We start from the raw sequence: 14,160 nt of genomic DNA, 5'->3' as shown, positions 1-14,160 counted from the left end.
GGGGGGCATTTGTCATCTACTGTGACATTTCTTGTTGTTTGTTTGTTTTATAGAAATTAAACAATAGAATGTGTGATTATATGTACAAATGTTAACATTAGGCCACACCAAATTGATAAGTTGTTCATCAGATTTTTTTCTGAAAAAATTGAGGCGGCGAGCGAAAAAATAATTTAAATATTTGTTTAGGTTTTTGAGAAAATCAGGAGAGAGCAAAGAGTGAAGAAATACATTTGTCTTCGTTTGGCTCCCGACTGACTAATAAAAACCTTAAAATAGAATGTTAGCCTTTAAATTAAAAAGTACGTCCCCAGGGATTGAGAAAATCTAACCTGCAGACACACAACAAAGCGAACTCGTGAAAAAAGTAATAGCATTGTCATACAGTAAACTGTAATCAAATAATGCATGCTTTTGAAAATGCTGTTAGAAAATATGTAATAAGGCCATACCAAATTGATTCATAGTTCTTCGGAAAATTTTCAAAAAAAATGGGAGCGAGCGAGCGAATTTTTTTTTTTTTTTTTTTTTTTTCTCAATTTTGATTTTTTTCAGAGGCAGGTAGCTTTTACATGGAGCAAGTGGGTATTTTTTTTTTCTTGCAGTTATAATTATACATAAAGTTAACATTTCTTTAAGAATAACACAGAACTTAAACATTTACAGTGTGACTAACACAGTAGATATCTTTTCTATATGTTTTAAAGACTACATGAATGGTTTTGCAAATAAATTCTTGCTAAAACTCACGGAATCACTTTGTTTTTATTTTGTATTTATAATTACTAAGGGATGAGTGTCTTATTTTTAATTTTGATTGTTCTACATTAATCTGAAGGTGTGCCCATTTAACTGCAGAGGATGAGGAATATTTAACACAAAATGGGCACCCAAGTGGAATAATTAACATATCTTCTGAAACCCAGTTAGATGGCTTCAGGGTTTTTTTTTCGGCCGTCTTTATAGCCGTTATTCGGCTATATTCCCAATGCCAAAAAGTGTGTATTTTTCCCAAAATGAGTGCAAAAATTCCAAATCTACATTTGAAAAAAAATTCATCAAAATTGCATAAACACTGACCAAATTATGGACAATTTTGTAATGGCAGTATGTTAAAGAGGTTGTACAATGTGAAACAGGTGTATGAGAAAGTGCTTAAACACATCCTTAATATATCCTATGGGGACTGAATATTTCCCAATATGGAACATTTACACGTCAAAATTCCCAATATTGGGGGTATAGGCTATGTTCCCAAAACAGAAAGAAAAAACCCTGGGCTTCGACACATGAGCAACTTTGTGCCCCTAGTGAAACTCCAAACGGTAGAGGTGAAGGGCAAGTAATAAGTCACTTGACCAATGAGATCAAACGGAGTTGGGCACACAGTTAAATGCTCCGACATTGCTCGAATCCCATTGGAATAATTTCTTAATTAACAGATCAGGCCTGCTTAAGTTTTTGTGGTAGAGGTTCATTTCAGTCAAAAATGATAACAGATGGACAAAAAAATGATCCCAATATGGCCACTCTTAAAAGTGTTATTTGTTGTGCTTTGACTGACCAAAAAATTTTGAGTTGGGAAGGTCTGTTTTTTCAGATTCTTTCTTTCAATCAATTCACAGCAAATTAATATACTAACAGGGAAAATTGGGGTTACAATACGACAGAAATTAATTTTTATATCTACACTACTTATTTGAAAAGCTAAACATTTTTTAAATTGAATATATGCATTTTGATAGAATATCTGACTGCAGTACTAAAGAAGTTTCGTACAAAACGATTTGGGCCCCAGACAATTAATGTGATGGATCAGTCAGGATCTGTGAACAAACATCTTTTTTTTTAAGAAAGCACTGGCTCTGGCTCGAGATCTAAAATAATGAACTAAACAACTGATAATAAATGGTTTGAAAACTTTATCTGAACAATATTTCTATGTTTAATACAAATATTTTTAATTGAATCCCCGTGCACGTCTTACAAGTCGGGCTTGTTCTTTTCACTGTATTGAACAACCGTAGAACGTGCCTACTTCATCACCTACCGGCACATCGAAGGCCATGTGTGGCACTAGCACAGACACTCCAGATCTAAAATTTCCGATCAATATCACTTTGACGCATTAAAACAGCGATAAAACCTGTTTTGCCGTTATCATTCCGGACCGCGTAAGCAGAAAAAAAAATTTCGGAGATTTTTATGTACGTGCGGGCGGGTGAATTTTTTTTTCTTTTTCTCGGGAATGAAATCGTTGATGCGGTAGTTCCGACGAACAACAAATCAATTCGGTATGGCCTAAACAACAATGCATAACCTTACACCATACTTATCACATACATATGTGACTTGAATATTTACTGCTATGAAAATGTAGCATTCTTAGCTGTCTTTACGAAGTTTTTGATACATCAAATATCTATGTGAGTGTTACTAGATCTATTAAAGCTTCTGATCTGAAACTTAGAAGTTATTTACTGTCAAAGTCTACACCAGGAGAAACAATGCTCTTAAGTCTGAATCTAGACAGAGTTATGCTCCTTATTAACATAGAATATTTTTAATTAAGTTTTATATAATGGCCAATAATAGCTCTGTACTTTCAAAACTTCTGATGCATTGACAGTTTCGCATTGCGCATGCGCCGATCGATAAGCCAGGAAGATTTGTCGTTCCTGTTTAGCGAGTAAACAACAACGATAATGGCTCTCACATGGGATTATGGTCAAAACGTACCCAAACCAAAATGTACCCAAAAATAAAAAGTCAAAATGTACCCACAAAAAGTCAAAATGTACCCACTACTGAAAGTCAAAATGTACCCACTACTGAAAGTCAAAATGTACCCATAGCAAAACTGGAAGCATATGGCTTATCAAAAGATGCATGCAGCCTAATAAATAGCTATCTTAAAAACAGAAAACAAAGAGTAAAAATTGGCCCAACCCACAGTTCTTGGCTCGAGACCATTAAAGGTGTTCCCCAAGGTTCGATACTCGGACCGCTAATCTTCAACATTTTTATAAACGATATATTTTATTTTGTGGAAAAATCAAATCTTTATAATTACGCCGATGACAATACCCTTTCTTTCAACCATCCGAACCTAGAAATTTTAAAAACTACTTTAGAACAAGACAGTGAACAATTAATAAAATGGTTTGAATTTAACCAAATGCAAGCAAATCCAGAGAAATTTCAAGCCATAGCTATAGGTAAAAACACAAATTCTAAACTATCAACTATTACCATTGAAAGCAACAACATTACATGTGAAGAATCTGTAAAACTTCTAGGTATTGATTTAGATTATAGCCTAAATTTTGATCAGCAGATAAAAAAAATGTGTCAAAAAGCCGCAAACCAATTAAATGTTATACTAAGACTAAGCAAATTCTTAAACTTTGAATGCAAATTACTTATATACAAATCCTTTGTAAGATCTACTTTCAACTATTGTCCAGTTATCTGGCACTTCTGCAGTAAAACAAATACAGATAAATTAGAAAAATTACAGCATAGAGCCTTGAGGATCGTCTATAATGATTTTGACTCATCATACAGGGAACTCCTCAATAGAGTGAATATGCCAACACTACACCTTGGCAGATTAAGAACTTTAGCCATTGAAACTTTTAAATGTTTGTACAACCTCTCACCACCATATCTACATGATTTAGTCACTTTCAAAAACTCTAAATACTCTTGTAGGTACAGCAACACAGTTGAAATCCCAAACGTAAGAACAACTACCTACGGTAAGAGATCTTTCCGGTTTGAGGCGACCCAGGTCTGGAACAGTCTGCCAAACAACATACGCCAAGTAGATAACTACAAGGAGTTTGTTAGGCTGATCCGGACATGGGTCGGACCAAGCTGCAAATGTTCAATGTGCCACTAGTTATTTACCCCTGTATTTCCCATCCTCAGTTACATTTCATCTTGATGCCCTATTGCATGCTTCCTTTTTTGCTTGCTTTTTAGTCCTCTTGTTGCTATTTATTTTTATATCTTTTCAATTTTCAGTTCCAGTTTTGGTTAGCTAGTCAGCATGCCAATAGACTATGTATTTTTAACCTTGTTTTTACAATGATTCAGTCTTTAGCTCCAGCTTTTGTCAGCTAGTTTGCATGCCGCTGGACTATACTGTATCTTGACTCTCTGTGAGATAGTTGCTGATCAGTTCTTCACAAATCTAATTTGAGGGGATATTTGATTTCTTAAGACTATTTTTCTTCCCTGTCGCACTTTTGTGCTGGTTTTGCAATTTCAGTTTCTTATTTACATGTAGTTTTATAGCAGTTTTTAGGCCATTGGTCAGGATCAGCAGCTCTCCCACAGATTTTAAAATTTTAAATGTGCTTTAAATGTGCTTAAATGTGCTATATTTCATGTGCTTTTAGATTATATGTGTATACTTATTATATGTGTGGGCAAGTGCATACATGTATGTATGCTCGTAAATATGTATATGTATGTTATGTAATGTATATATGTGCATGCGTATGTATGTGTATGGGTGTACGTGTAGATATGTATATGGAAATAGTGTCGAAAATGATTAATTTTAATAGTATATTATCTTACTTTGGACCCTTACTTTGCTTGTCATTGTTTGTTTTTTAAAACCATATGTAATGTTTTAAATATGTATATGTATTTTATAATCATAACTTAATCTTTTAGTTACAGGCTGTTTGTTATATTTATTTGCTTCTTATGTCTTTGTTAAATAGTCGGCAAATAGCTTATTACTAATGCTAATGTTATATTGTTAAAACATCCGACTCAAAATAAAGATTCTTGTATCTTGTATCTTGTATCTTGTACCCAGAAATGTGACAGAAGTCAAAATGTACCCATATAAAAATGATCATTTAAAAAATTTCACAACAGGTGTGAAACAACTGTGCTGTAGGTGCGAAACATAATCAATTATTGTGCTAATCTAGTTTTATTAGATCTACTTCTCTAACATTCAATCTACAGCTTACATATATTTAAAATATTACATATAATACATAGCTGAATTTATGGGTATTTTAATTACTAAATGCCAAAGTAATTGGGTACATTTTGACTTTTTTGGGTACATTTTGACTTAGCCAAGTGGGTACATTTTGACTTTTTTGGGTACATTTTGACTTTACCATGTGGGTACATTTTGGTTTGGGTACGTTTTGACCTGCACCCCTCACATGTGCTGTAAAGAAATGTTCTAATGGTGCTTATTGGCTGAATAAATGGAAAAAACAGTTATGTGATAGTTGTGGGTGTTTACACAAGGATACAGAATGTCGATGCGACCCACCGTTTAGGTAATTATATAGTAAATCTTTCCGTAGTTATTGATGAAAATTCCACGTGAAAGTGGGAGGGGTACACGAAAACAATGTACGCTGTGGATTGTTTTTGGTGCATTATCCGATATTACGTTAATGACATAGAAAGAATAGTTGATTTTGTTCTATGTCTCATATATTTAAGCGTGTTTTTGCATAAAATGATGAATAAAGACATTTATTTCTAAGAAAAAAAAAGATTATGTATGCAACTTGCAGTTACAGTCTTGAATGGTCTCAGGAGTTATGTGATACTGCAAAGACCTCAACAGAACTAAGAAAAATGTTAAATATATGACAGATTGCACCATCATTTTAGCTTTCTATTTTTTTTTTATTTTTTTTAGATTATATACCTTCCCAACAAAAAAAAAATCCAGAGAGAAGAGAGCAATGGAAGCAGTTGATAGGCAGGCAAGCTGGTAAAAAGCTGTGGTCACCATCGAAAGACAGTAGAGTTTGCAGCGAACATTTTAAAGATGGGGAACCAACTTGTGAGAATCCACTTCCGACATTGAAATTGGGCTATGATGAAGCTGAAAAACGAGTGAAAAGAATGAGTCACTTTCATGAACCCTATCCAAAGAGACCGAAAGTAATCATGGTTCTAAATCCAAATACTGACCAAGAAAAACCGAATGATCAATGTTATAGTGAAATAGAAGATCCTGAAATTGAATGCCTTGCCAATGACATGTCTGTTCCATGGATAATAACACTTCTATCCTTGTTTGTAAGTTTGTGTTTGACTCTCTCTCAATACAAAAAGAAAATACTAAGCCACTCTAAATTCAGAAATCACAACTCTGAAAAGTGAAATACACCGCCTCAAAAGGACTGTGTACACTGAAAAAATTCTAAAAACTGATGAAGATGTAACATTTTACACTGGACTTCCTAACAAAAATATGTTTGATAAGTTACATTCGTTTGTATCACCTTATGTGAATAGACGGTGGACAGGTGCTGCATCCATTTGTAAAAATATAAGAATCTTCAAGAAAAAACCATTACGGTTTGGACGGAACAGGAAAATAACATCGAAAAGTGAATTTTTAATGATGCTTATGAAACTCCGGCTTGGACTTTTAGGTAAAGACTTAGCAAAAAGATTCGATATATCTGAAACGCTGTGTTCACGTATTTTCTAAGCCTGGTTACGTGCCTGCAGTATCGTGTTGAAACCAATGGTGTATTTACCAGATCAGTAAGCCTTAATCGGATCGAAGCCTGAAAGATTCAGATCATTACCAGACTTGCATTCAATAATAGACTGTACTGAACTTTTCATTGAAACACCAAAGGATTTATTTCTTCAAAGCGCTACCTGGAGTGATTATAAACATCATAATACCGTTAAAATTTTAGTAGCATGTTCTCCGAATAGCTCAATTATTTTTGTTTCTTCTGCCTACACGGGAAGAATATCAGACAAGGCATTGACACTAGACTGTGGCTTTTTAGACAAGGTGCCATCTTATAGTATGATTATGGCTGATAAAGGTTTCAACATCAGTAACAAATGTCAAGAGCGGCATCTGACTTTGTATATCCCGCCAGGGAAGAGAGGACAGTCTCAAATGACAAGTGCATGTGTTCGGAAAACAAAAAAAAACGCTAACCATCGGATATTAGTTGAACAAGTGATAAGACGATTAAAAACATTCAGAATTTTAGCAAATGAAATTCCGCTCACTTTAATAGGACACATCGATGAAATAGCAAGCGTATGTAGTGCATTGTGTAATTTTAAGGAACCAATTTACAAAGTGTAAATTTTAAATGTGTGACTGTCGAAATTGACATCCGAGTGCTAAAACCTTTGGTAGAACTTTATAAATGCTGTATTTTCTCATCATAAAAGCAGGTTTAATTAGTAAGTCCTTTGTATGAAGTGGTATTTAAAAGTATAATTTTTAAATCTGGGAGAAGAAACAAAGGTCTAGAAATGTCAGTGCATATATCTTTTTATTTCACATATAAATTGATAATAGATCTTGAAATCAGCATGTGCATGTTATAATTATATAAACATGTTTTTTATCCTACAATACAAAATATAAAGATTTCTTTGACTTGTTCACTTCTTGATGAGCTTTAATACAATGATTCCCATTAACTAAAATAAATAACTAGAATATCACTCAATATTTACAAGCAAAATACCTCTTGTACTGTGTTGGTCACACAGTAATTTTTTTTTGCAGAAGTAGCAAAAAAGTGATAGTACTGAATACTACTGACTTAAATAATGACAGCAAAATGTCACTCTTCATCATTATAAAAATTTACTAGGAGAGTACCTACTGTGTTGGCTGCGCAGTAAAATTTTTGAACAACGAAAAAAATTATAATGTAGCTAACCTATGAAAGTACTGACCATAACATTGACTGATACATTGTCTTGGTTAGAGTTATAGATAAAACATCTACTGTGTTGGTCATGCACCTGTCAATATTTTGCCCGCCAGGGGGAGCGGCGGGCATACACGGGACTTTAGACAGAAGACCATTCCCGACAGGCGGGAATTTGACAAACATTTGATGTACCAACCAGGCTCTAGGGTGGGATTTAGACAAAAAAGGTTGTCCCTAGGGTGGGGATTTAGACAACAAAATTTTTGAAATGTCAAATTCCCCCGGGTCGGCCCGCCGCCCCCCTGGGCGGGCAAAATATTGACAGGTGCATCACGCGGTGGAAGTTTTGCGAAAGTAGCAAAGAAGTGATAGTACTGAGTACTACTGACCTAAATAATGACAGCAAACAGTCATTCATCATTTCAAAAAGTAATGAAGTTTACACGAAATTAAACTTAAAACTTTTAACTATATTCAGTGATTATGATTACCATTCTTTATCATTCTAAAATGCAATAAAATACGCTAGCTAAAGCAGTTTTTTTCCGAGACAAAATACAATGAAAATACCTGGCTGCAAGTTACTCAAAGTTTCCATTTACAGACTTATTTCTCCGTGAAAGAAACACTTTAAGTGCATTTACCGTCCACAGTTTGAACTTGTCAAGTGTCATGTCACACAAATCATCCATTATTTGTCAATTTGACAGTTAATAAGTGTTATTACACGAATAATAGATCAGCTGATTTTTATCAACGGTGTACAACAATGGCGGCTATTGATTTTTACTCGCACTTCCGAGCACTGTTATCGCTAAATCTCGCCCGAAACTGTTTACGCGTGTATTCCTTACCCCACCAACTTTCGTACAGTGCTTTAGGCTGGAACAACTGATACGGGGACTGGAAACAGGCATTTATCTTATCTGATGCTGTCGTCCAATCGAAGCGTATGCCGTAGGTTATTCTGCTATTACTCAAACACTTACGCCTTACAGTTTAACTCGTCCTTTCAGTGAAAATCTGGGAAAGCATTTGTTGAATTTTTTGTTGAAAACAAAAGTTCTGCCATGAAATTATTGCCTGCAACTGTTTTTAAATGGAAAATATCTACATTAATGTTACTTTTCGCCCTGTGAAAATGGCTAAATCTAGACTTGTCTTACCCAAAGAGAAAGATGTCGTTTTTTTACATGATATTTGCTTTGTTGATTCAGAGTATTTAGAATAAAAAAATTAGGACATATTTTAATGAAAATAGCAAGTCAAAACTGTAAACTGTTGCCTGAAAATATTTGTTTATGATAATATTGCTCTGTTCTTCACCATTTAAATGCGTGTTAAACCTAGATGATTTTCTGCAGTTTTATCTAAAAGTTCGGAATACTAAATGTAACTTCGTTGTCGGCCTTTTTAAAAAAAAAAAATATTGTTATTTTAATTTAAATAAATTGTATTTTTCACACATCAGTTTTAAGATTAAATTTATTAAACTAATTTTTGAAGTTTAAACAACAATTTCGTTTGAAACATTCCCTACGTTCAAGAAGAATGTTTGTTTCTGTATGTAGAAATCTGACATTATAAACAATAATTATAATTATGGCTCTACAAGATTAAGCAAAGTGTCAGCTTTCTGTTATTTTCCATTTTTTTTTATTCAAATCCAACAAAAATCGGCCCTTTGATGAAGGTTTGAAGTTACGTGGTAAAATATTTCTTCAGGGAAGTGAGCTCGAGTTAATTCATAATAATTAAGCATATCACCACATGCAGTCGCATGCTGTTTTTGCTTCAGAATCCCTTTAGATCAATCTCTGATCATCTAATTATCGCCACTTAACATGTGACTGGTAAACCCTTTGAACAATAAGTGTTATAGCTCCATGATTAACATGAGGTAATATGCTAATTACGCGCTAATCGATAGTGGCGAAAACAAAATATCGATCGCTAACGACTGGTCGATATTTACAGGTATGGACGACAGCATAGTACAGATAAATGTATTGATTTATACGGAGTTTCTACTCCCCGTATTAGACCTTCCTGTTTAGGGTATAGCGGATAGCTAACTAATTTTTTCTGCATTCCAATTCAAAGAAATGAAAATAGTAGTTTTTTTCAGTGTATCAGACAGAAAACATCTATTCTTTTTAAAACATTCAGCTTTTAATAGAAATTCATGTGTTTTTTCTCTCCATGCCGTTGTTTACATTGATCAGGTCGGATATCCGGGCACTTCAGCGTATCGCGTTGCGTAGCAACAAGCGGAGGTGACAGCAAACGCTAAATTGTAATTGAAAAGCGTTGAATGTTTCACTAGCGCTGGTTGTTTTTCTTTGTTTAAAGTACAATTTTGGGCAATATTAATAAGTCGGTGAATTTATAATGTAGCATGATGTTCGAGAAATCACTCCCGTGAAAGAAATCTTTCTTTTTTAGGTTTCAGACGTGATATTCATCATTAATCCGTGTAAGCTGCAAGGTCTCATATTTGTGACGGACTGGATGAAAATTATAATTTAAAAAATCGGAGGTCTTTACAAATAAATAAAACAGAAAATCTAGCTCATCTAATTACGTTTCTCCATTCGTTTCACTTTTCTCGTTCTTTTTTGTAGCCTACCATTAAAACAGTTCTGAAAGCAAGATAGCTTATACTGTGGTGTCAAAAGTGATTCAGTCACGCCAAATTTAATTAAATCAACACCTCTTGCCTAAATTCTGATTCGTATGAGATTTAATGAGAGGTGTCATAATTTAAAGCTTAGTACATTATGCGTAAATACTGGAGAAGGGATTTTTTTCTCCCTCGAAGCGTATCAGGATCACAATAGAAGATCTTTAACTGCATTTATAACACAAAGGTTTTTTATTTGTTACAATTGTTTTAAATGTAATATGACATCTAGAGCTACTGTGTTACACGCGGAGATAAAATGATACATATAATAACTACATGCTAGTTTCTTTTCTACGAAAAGCCAGGACGTATCAATAAACTGATAACTTCGGTTAACGAAAATACCGAAAATGCTGATGTCTGTTTTGTATTAAATTGTCAATTATTTAAAACTGTGAACGATAATTTGCACGCCTTGTCTAGAATAATTTTAGTCATATCTTGTAGTTTTCAATATCCATATTGTTTGTTAATTGTTACACTGTCACAATTGACTGCTTCCACATACCACAAAATTAAAGCATTCATTCAAGTCATAAGTCATAAATCACTATGGAAACCAATCAATATATGGTATATTAATGATAATCAGTTTTGACCAGTTCCTAATGACTATCACTATAATTAATAGATTGATTTCCTGTTTGTTTCATCCCTCTCATGTACCCCTTCGGGGCCTTATGGTAATTTCCTGTCTTATCCGTTTGATGTATGCCTTCGGGGTCTTATGATATTTGGAAGATGTACATTATTGTTATTTGAGTGTTAACTGACAAAGTGATTATAGAGCTCCTACATAGAAAAAAAACCTTAATCAATACACATGCCCGAGCATATAGTTCATTTGAAATTTTAAAATCAATTCACCCAACTAATTTTTGGCTGGAAGGACATTTCTTCAAAAAATAAATAAATAAATAAAGAAAAAATAAAGAAAGAAAATGACTGCAATAAGATTACATATAGAATAAGTTTTCAACTTTATTTAAATGACTTTCATACTTAATTATAGCATTTTACATAAACTAAATGAAATATATCGCACAAAGTACATTTCAGGAAATGGCAACAATATAAAATATTTTATTTCAGAGCATTAAAACATTTAGAAAATCAGCTTATTTTAAAAAGACATAATAAATCAGAAAATTAATTTACTTATTTATTTTATCTGTTCTTTCTTGAGAAAACAAACAAACAAAAAATCATTTTCAAGACACTTGAAAGATTCTCTGAAAGATGAAATAAACAACTGCTACGATTTTAAGCAAAGAAGTTGAATAAAAAAATGTTATGTTCTCAGATATTTAGGGTGTACAGGATAGCTTTGGTCATTTTTTCCATTTTTAGTTTAAAATCCACATCTTAACAAACTTTCCAAGATTTCTTTACTTTAAATCAGAATAATAATGTATTCTCTTTTCAAAAACATTCAGCTTTTTAAATTTCTATCAAATACTTTTCATTCACTGACGTTTTTTACATATGCACTGATTTAGTCTATAGGGGATAGCTTTATTTTACATTTGATGACATATGAAAAATAACACAACAAGCAAATATTTAAAATATATGTCAGAATGTCTGTTTACATGCCAGTAAAAGAATGATATGAAAATTTATACAATAATTCAAGTCTAAAGATAAAATTTATCAATCTATCCTCTATACCCTAAAATCCGCTATACCCTAAAGCACTGTACGCAAATGCTGATCATTTGGACAGAAAAAACAGAAAACCGATAAGTGACATGCATCAATAAGTATTTACCCTTACCAAAATAATGTAGATTGATGTTATCAAATAAATTAGTATGCTTTTCTTCATCCACTTTTCAATGAAATAAATCGATTTTTTGTAGCATGTAATTTGGTAAACATTCGAAGAAAATGGCGTAACTGCATCAAGGGTAAACAACTTTAATGCAACTAAATATAAGTGTTATGATTTATCATAGACGATGTGTACGTAGCATGTATTTATTTTGATTAAAATCCATCTGAGAACAGCATTTATATACTTTTAAGTCAGTAAAAAGTAGCGCACCAAAAAATTTTGGATTGATTTTTTCCAATGGGGCGAGCGCAATTAGCCAAAAACATTCTGAAAATATACGAGCGGCAAATCCGATGAACAACTTTTTAATTTGGCGAGGCTTTAATGAGTTAACATTATGAGCATTAAAACCTTTATAAAACATGATAGAATTGTGTTTTGCTTAAGAGTATTCAAATAACAGTGATGAGAGCTATTAATTCTTCTCATTCGGGCGATTTTGAGGCATTATCTTGATAATTATTTCATGTATTACAAAATGTAATGCAACGAAGTTCAAATAAGGCTTTTTAATTTTGCAAGTTAGAAAGGTCCAGGATTAATTCAAAATGAAAAAGAATATATTTTTACACTGCACGATGTAAGCTTCACAAATGAACATTGCAAATAGTTTGGCAAATTTTCATTGTTCAGAATAATCTGAACTATTCTATGCTATTAAGATAAAAGTTACTCGGAAATCAAGTTCTTGCTTCCAAAAAAAAATGTACAAATCCTTCGTGCATGAAGTGTACTTCAGACTTTTACCTAAAAAAATTCAAAGTATAAACACCAAAAGAAAATGAACATGACCCTCCCGCGTATATGAAGTTTACTTCAGACTTTAACTTATAAAAAAAACTAAGTATAAATGCCAAAAGAAATTGTACAAGTCTTTCCCGTGTATATGAAGTGTACTGCACAAATTTCAAAGTATCTGCGGTGTACATGCAGTGTACTATCTTCTTGTACAAGTCCCTCTTGCGTACATGCAGTGTACTCCTTAAATTTTCAGAGTCTGTGCTGCGTACTTGAAGTGTACTAGTGACCTCCTGCATACATGCTGTGTACTCTTCGAAATAGTACGCGGTATGTACGCGGCATGCAGTGTATGTAAAATGTACTCCTCTGGCGTACTACTGTGTTCGCGGCATATACACAGCAAGTACGCAGCATGTACGCCACAGAGGCTTGCTTCTGTAAGGGACATGTTTCAAATGTCAAACTGATGATTTTTAGAATTTTTTTGGAAGATTTTCCGATGTACAATCAAGTAACCCCTGGGGCGGGGCCAATTTTACCCCGGGGTCATGATTTGGACAAAGTTTGTAGAAGTCTACTAGGCAATGTTACATATCAAATATCTAAGATCTAGGCCTTCTGGTTTATTTTTAGAAAGTTTTTGAAGATTTTCCTATGTAAAATCAAGTGACCCCTGGGGCGGGGTCAATTTTGACCCCAGGGGTCATGATTTGAACAAATTTTGTAGAGGTCCACTAGGCAATGCTACTTGTCAAATATGTAAGCTCTAGGCCTTCTGGTTTTTTTTTTAGAAAATTTTTGAAGATTTTCCTATGTAAAATCAAGTGGCCCCTGGGGCGGGGTCAATTTTGACCCCGGGGGTCATGATTTGAATAAATTTTGTAGAGGTCCACTAGGCAATGCTACATGTCAAATATCTAAGCTCTAGGCCTTCTGGTTTATTTTTAGAAATTTTTTGAAGATTTTCCTATGTAAAATCAAGAGACCCCTGGGGCTGGGTCATGATTTGAACAAATTTTGTAGAGGTCCACTAGGCAATGCTACATATCAAATATCTAAGCTCTACGCCTTCTGGGTTATTTTTAAAAAAAATTTGAAGATTTTCCAATGTAAAATCAAGTGACCCCTAGGGCGGGGACAATTTTGACCCCGGGGTCATGATTTGAACAATTTAGTAGAGGTCCACTAGGCAA

At 33.6% G+C, this 14,160-nt stretch overlaps 1 protein-coding gene across 1 annotated transcript in view; it reads right to left on the bottom strand.

Annotated features, from left to right (window-relative positions):
• Positions 1 to 14,160, bottom strand: part of LOC128553229 (uncharacterized protein CXorf38 homolog) — a gene marked incomplete at its 3' end in the record, with an annotated part of 34,539 nt that overhangs the window by 3,603 nt on the left and 16,776 nt on the right. The window lies entirely within an intron of this gene.

Source organism: Mercenaria mercenaria, unplaced genomic scaffold (genome assembly GCF_021730395.1).
Source record: "Mercenaria mercenaria strain notata unplaced genomic scaffold, MADL_Memer_1 contig_3610, whole genome shotgun sequence".
NCBI lineage: Eukaryota > Metazoa > Mollusca > Bivalvia > Venerida > Veneridae > Mercenaria > Mercenaria mercenaria.
Note: the sequence above shows the minus strand (reverse complement) of the source record. Positions and strands in the feature narration are given on the sequence as shown.